The sequence below is a fragment of the Podarcis erhardii genome, assembly GCF_964252035.2.
Source record: "Podarcis erhardii genome assembly, chromosome: 8".
NCBI lineage: Eukaryota > Metazoa > Chordata > Lepidosauria > Squamata > Lacertidae > Podarcis > Podarcis erhardii.
The window spans coordinates 55,699,893-55,705,957 of record NC_138499.1 but is presented as its reverse complement, the minus strand read 5'-3'; positions in this window follow the sequence as shown (position 1 = coordinate 55,705,957).

Here is a 6,065-nt window from a genome sequence, read left to right as displayed (position 1 = left end):
ATGTAGTAGTTGAATGGGTCATAAAGAAATATGAACTGTAGTTAAAACAACTGCTTTATAACTCCGAAATAATATTGAATTGGCCTAACAATGCATATCTAGATCTGTACTAACAAATGTTTTGTGGAAGTGCTTTCTCTACCAAAATCTAGAAAATTTCTATTTAATAGCGATCACGGGGGATTAATATTTCTAAGCTGATCATATAGGAACACCATTCAAAGCCTTGCTGAGTGAAGGCCTTTCTGAGCATACCCACAGGCAACTGAACTCTCCCCTTGTACAAACTAGTGCTTCCACTTTTAATTTCAACCATTTCAAGAAATTATCCCTGGATGACCTACCGTATTTTTCGCCCCATAGGACGCACCGGCCCATAGGACGCACCAAGTTTTTTGGGGGGAAAATAAAGGAAAAAAAATTATTCCACCCCCCCAGGCGCTTCTCCCCGCCGCCCGCCTGCAGATCAGGTCCGGGGACAGCGGGAGGACGTGCTGCGCCTCCCCGCTGTCCCCGGAGCTTGCAGGGCTGGCGGCCGGGAGAAGCACGCGTCTCCCTGCCGTCAGCCTCCAAACCACATCGGGAGACAGCGGGATGGTGGCGTTCCGCCTCCCCGCTGTCCCCCGACCTTGTGGGACTGGCGCTGCGGCTCTCCAGGCTTCAGCGAAAGCCTGCATTCGCCCCATAGGATGCACACACATTTCCCCTTCATTTTTGGAGGGGAAAAAGTGTGTCCTATAGGGCGAAAAATACGGTAAATGCTATTACCGCTTGGCTGGTATTCAACTCTCATTTAAATTATGGCATAGGTCTCTTCATTTCAATGGGTCTACTCTGAGTAAAGCTTAGTTGAATACCACCTCGTATGTTTACAGTCTTTCATATTAATAATCCAGAATCTTCCAGCCTACTGTTATCATTACAATTGCTGATAATGTTATGGGAAACAGCCCTTCGTCTGAGAACATTTTTAATATAAAAGCTAAGAGAATTGTGGTAACACGTAGTTCTTCACTACTGTCAATGACACACTCATGTTTCTCCTGTCCCCTTGTGTAATAACATACTTTGGCCTTTTATGTGTACTTGGTGTGCACCCAACCCACTTGCATTCATTAAAAGCATTTCCACCCACTTCTTATTGGAAGACTTTAGTATTGGATTATGTCTTTGAATGCAATAACCAGTCAAACCTGTTTTCAATCTCACTGGTCCCAACAACTTTATAGCAACAGAGCCAGCGTTTTCTCCTTGTACTGCATTATTTTCCACAGCTCAGAATAGAAAACAGAACAGGTTTTTTGGAGCAAAAAGTACACTTTCAGAAGACATCTGAAGGCAGCCCTGTACTGGGCAATTTTTAATGTTTGATGTTTTATTATATTTTTATATGTATGGAAGGCACCCAGAGTGGCTGGGGCAACCCAGTCAGAGGAGTGGGGGTATTATTATTATTATTATTATTATTATTATTATTATTATTATTATTATTATTCACTGTATTTGCATTGACAGCAAGACCAAACACCTTGATTTCAGCTGTGTTCACATATTTATACTTTGTCTGGTGCATTCCCACTGGTTAGGGAAGCAGTGTACACACAATGTTACTCATAATCCCTATCTATCCTATAACTATTCTATTCTTTCTTATGAAATACTGTGTTTTCTGCAAATCACCTTTGATCGAAACTGAAGGGGGGGAAATCTAGCTACTTTTTAAACCAATAATGTTTCTGCATAGTATTTCTAGGAAGTAAGAATGAGCTATCCTATATTCCTTGAATACTTCTCGAATAAATAGGTTTATTTTAAAGCACTTAGATACCGCTTAATATTTTTTTAAATCTCTAAGCGGTGTCCAACATGAATACAATAAACAATGTCATTAAACATAAAAAGCAAAACCAGTAAAACTAGTATAAAAGCATATAAAAGCAGGAATCCAGAGAATTCAAATAAATAAAAACACGGCTCAGTCTTCTGGATCCTGATATGTCTCTACAATACATCTGAAGCAACTGATGATTCCTGCTTCACGTATTGAAGGGCATTCCATAGTATAGGGGCAGATACCGCCTCAAAGATATCTCTGAAATGGGGCAATCTCCTTTAGGTCAATATGGAATTTGTTAATTTTAAAATTTGCATGTGCCATGCTTCCAGAGTACCTTACAACAGAGTAATAAAATGAAAATGATGATGACTGAATAGCCATATAATCCTAAATCTTGATAAGATTTCAAGAGAGGTATGGAAATGCTAACCCATGAGGTGCTTTTAGCATCTTTTTTGAACTGTGGTGGTCCAAAGGCACTGAGAAGATTGTGGTCTCTCCTAGGACTTAAAACTTCCATGCACCTAACTTTCCTCGGCCGAGGTAATATGTACCTAATTTGTTTTGGGTATGAAAATATGTCAAACCCCAGAAATGGCCTGATGAAAAATATAACACCTCCCCGCCCCAAAAGAGACAGACAGACAACGCCCCACAAAAAACCATGCCCCACAAAACATTTAAATAAGGCAAGCCTTGTTGCATCCCTAAGAAACAACCCAAAAAGACTGGGATCACCACCACTGACAGCAATCCCCATCAGGCTGACCTTTATCCTCCCTCCTCTAGCACCAAGGCAAAGTGCGCTGGTTTGGGGAGTTCTCTGTGCAGCTGCAGCCATGCAAGTTGATGGTCTCTACAGACTCAGTGGAGCCTAGCCCAGAGGAAAATGCCTCCCAGAAAAGACAGCCTCTTGGAGGTAGCTGGAGTCGTCATGCTAACCAGTACCAGAACCTCTCTCCACCCCCTCTCTTCCAGCCACTGTCCCCCATGCTTGCTTCTTGCATTCTTGGCTTTTGTTTTGGCCTCTGTTGTAAGTTGCCTGGAGGTTTATTTACTTTTGTAGACGCTGACTAATAAGACAGATATTTAAACAACATGTGCACAGTTGGCTTGATTCCCCCCACGATATTTTCAAGTACACGATGCTGCTCAGTCATTGCCAAACAACCTCTGTCATCCCCCTCAGCTGAAATAGCATACGATCCAGTATGCCGAGGCAAAAAACCAGGATACCGTCTTCTGGTAGGCGGGGGGATGCTCCCCTGTGAGTCACGTGACCTGAAAAAGTGCTTTTGGGGGGCCATTAAGGTAACAAAGGAAGTGGCTCTATGCCAGATAGCAAATGGGTGCTGCCCCTCCATCAACTTGCTGGTAGTTAGAAAGACAAAAGCCAGAGCTCTTTGTGTATAAGGTAAAAGCTGGAAGCAAGGCTGTGAAAGCAAAGGATCAGTGCCATGCTTGATTTCTGCCTGATTCCAAGACTATGGTTATGGGAGAAGCAAGACCCTCTTGGGGTGTTAATGCTGTGAGCGCTTCCATTATAGGCTCAGGTTGCATATATGTGTAAATATACCACATATCATAAGGACACTACAGTTTCCACTGTCCTCATTCTGAGGAAAAGGAACCCTGGGTCAGCATTTGGAACCCCTGGAATCTTCCACTGCTCAGAGACTGGGGTGTTACGCAACAATATTTTGCTATCCAAAATATTTTGCTATCCAAAAGCTATCTCAATCCTGCCTAAGCCAAGGACAGCAGCACCATGTCATTAGCATAACACAGTAAGTTTACTTTAGAGGACACGATTGACACAGGAAAAAATATATATCTCTGCAGTCCTGAGAAAAAAACCATTAACATACAAATTGATTTTTTTTAAGAAGAAGACGACAACCTGGCTTCACTGTTCTTGCAATAGGAATTATCCTAAAAAAGCTTTATTGTAGTGATTATTAGTATTACAGCAGATGACCCCAGTTTCTATAGGTTTTGTTCTGAGAAATAAAACAAACCATCCTCTTCCTCTTGCTTAAAAAACAACAAACAGAAACACATGAATGCAGCCAATTCCACCCCTTTGTTATAATTACAGCTCACATTTTAACATAACAATGAGCGCCCTCTCCTGACTAAATATTTAACTGAAGATTATAAATTAATGTGTGACAGTAGTATTTATTTTGGAAGTGCAAAGACTTACATCTAAGACAGAAAAATGTTGTCTAGAGGGGAAAGCTCATTTCCCCGCTACACAATTTTTAAAAATAAGAGCAGAGTTCATCACATTATATTTCATAATAACAGAGAAATATAGGGCTGTGCTACAGATCAGTTCTCTTGGGATGTGTTGGGATGGTTTAATTTGTTGCTGATCTCCAGTTCTGAGAAACCCAGAGCCATTTTACTCCTCTCCATTCTTTGCATTCATACAGCTCAGAGTATAATGATGCTTTAAAATGGACCCTGTTAAAATGCACATTAACTAAAATGAAAGTGTCCCCCAATCTGTTATATTTCGATGGCTACAGTTGTAAAATGGCAACATTCTCCCTTAAAAGGGTGAGAAAAAGATTTCTCTTTACAAACCAGATTGGTCCCACAGTACTATTCCAGATTATGTTTATGTAGAAATAGAAAATGAAGGGAAAGAAACCACAACAAATGGCAACCAAGATTTCCTTCAGCTTTTTTGGCAAAGAAATTGTGATTGCACAATAGTTCTTAGTAGCCAGGGTTTTCAGACAGCAGTGCCAGCATGGTAGCCTCTTATTTAATATGAAGATTGGGAAATGGTCTAGATTAATTGCTGCAGTATAGAGACAGCCAATTTCTGTGTCCTCAGGGGTTTACTACATCTTCTGTCCTAAGTGCTGGGATTATTCAGATTCCTCATGTGTGGTGTGGTTTCATAATAATATTGGCCATCACCTAGCAATGAAGATGAAGCCTTGGTAGGACAAATCAATTGATCAGGAAGACAGAAGAACAAATGTACTTTCTTAAAATAGGCAGACCATCAGTGAATGGTCGGAACAGGGAGACTGGGAAGTGTACACTCAGTCTGATCAGCTTCTATCCAAAGAGGAGGCGGGGGAAGTTTCACTCCCCTTGTCTACACCAGTTTTAGGAGGAGAAAGTGTGAGAGAGATGCTATATATTTCAAGGAGGAATTGCCTAGTTACAAGATAGTGGAGGGAGAAGGGGAGGGGAGAGTGCAACCAGCAGAGACCTCCCTGGAGAGTATAAGGGATCCTCCATCTCTACGGGCCCATCTGTCCCTCCACATCCTAGAACAGAGAAGGTAGCAGGGGTGGGACTACTGGGACTTCCTGCTGGCACTCAGGATGTCGTTGGGGATGAAGAGGCAGGGCTCAGAGTAGCCAACGTCTCTCTTTGTGTGGAGACATGGATTCTTGTCGTGCAACAGATGACTGAATAAAAAGGACCATACAATACGAACTGCTTGCTATTCTTGCCTTTGATGCTACCGGAGGGGGAGAAGACTCTCCATGCCTGACACAGACCAGCAGTGATCTTCTAGCTTTCTGCCACATGCACGAGTAAGCAATCCAATAACATTTCTATGAAATATCCACAGAGATGCCTTGCTTTTTATCTTTACAACTGAAACTGGGCAAAATGTTTTAGCACAACATAGCTGAGATCTGGTAGGATTAGTGGGGACAGATAAACATGCTTCTTGCCCAGGATACGTCTTCTGGACCAAGGTCTGAACATCTCCATCCATCCCTGTTCTAGGCAGATGGAACAACGGTCTGACAGTATAAACAACGGTCTGTTGTTTATATCTGTTGTGGATTATGTAGTCAACTGTCTATTAGGATTATACATAAGCAAAAATATTGCGTTTCTTATTTTAAAACGGTCTGTTTTTCTGACCGGTAGAGAAAAATGCAATTGAGGGCTACAGGTTTCACATCACTGCTTTAGCTGGACCAGCTATTCTGTGAGTCCAAGTGTCGGTTCAAGAGAATGCAAACTGCTGAGTTTCACAGGCCTCTTCATCAGGCTTGCATTCAACATCTTTCCCCGCCTAAATCCTTTCCGATTAATTTGTTATGCAAACATTTGCATGAGGATATGCTGTGTTGGAGTCACCGCACATGAAGAATGAAGGGGAGAAAGAGTTTTGCATTTCTAACAGTTAGTCCTCATTAAATGTTTATGAAAATACATAATGTTTACAACAAATACATTCAAT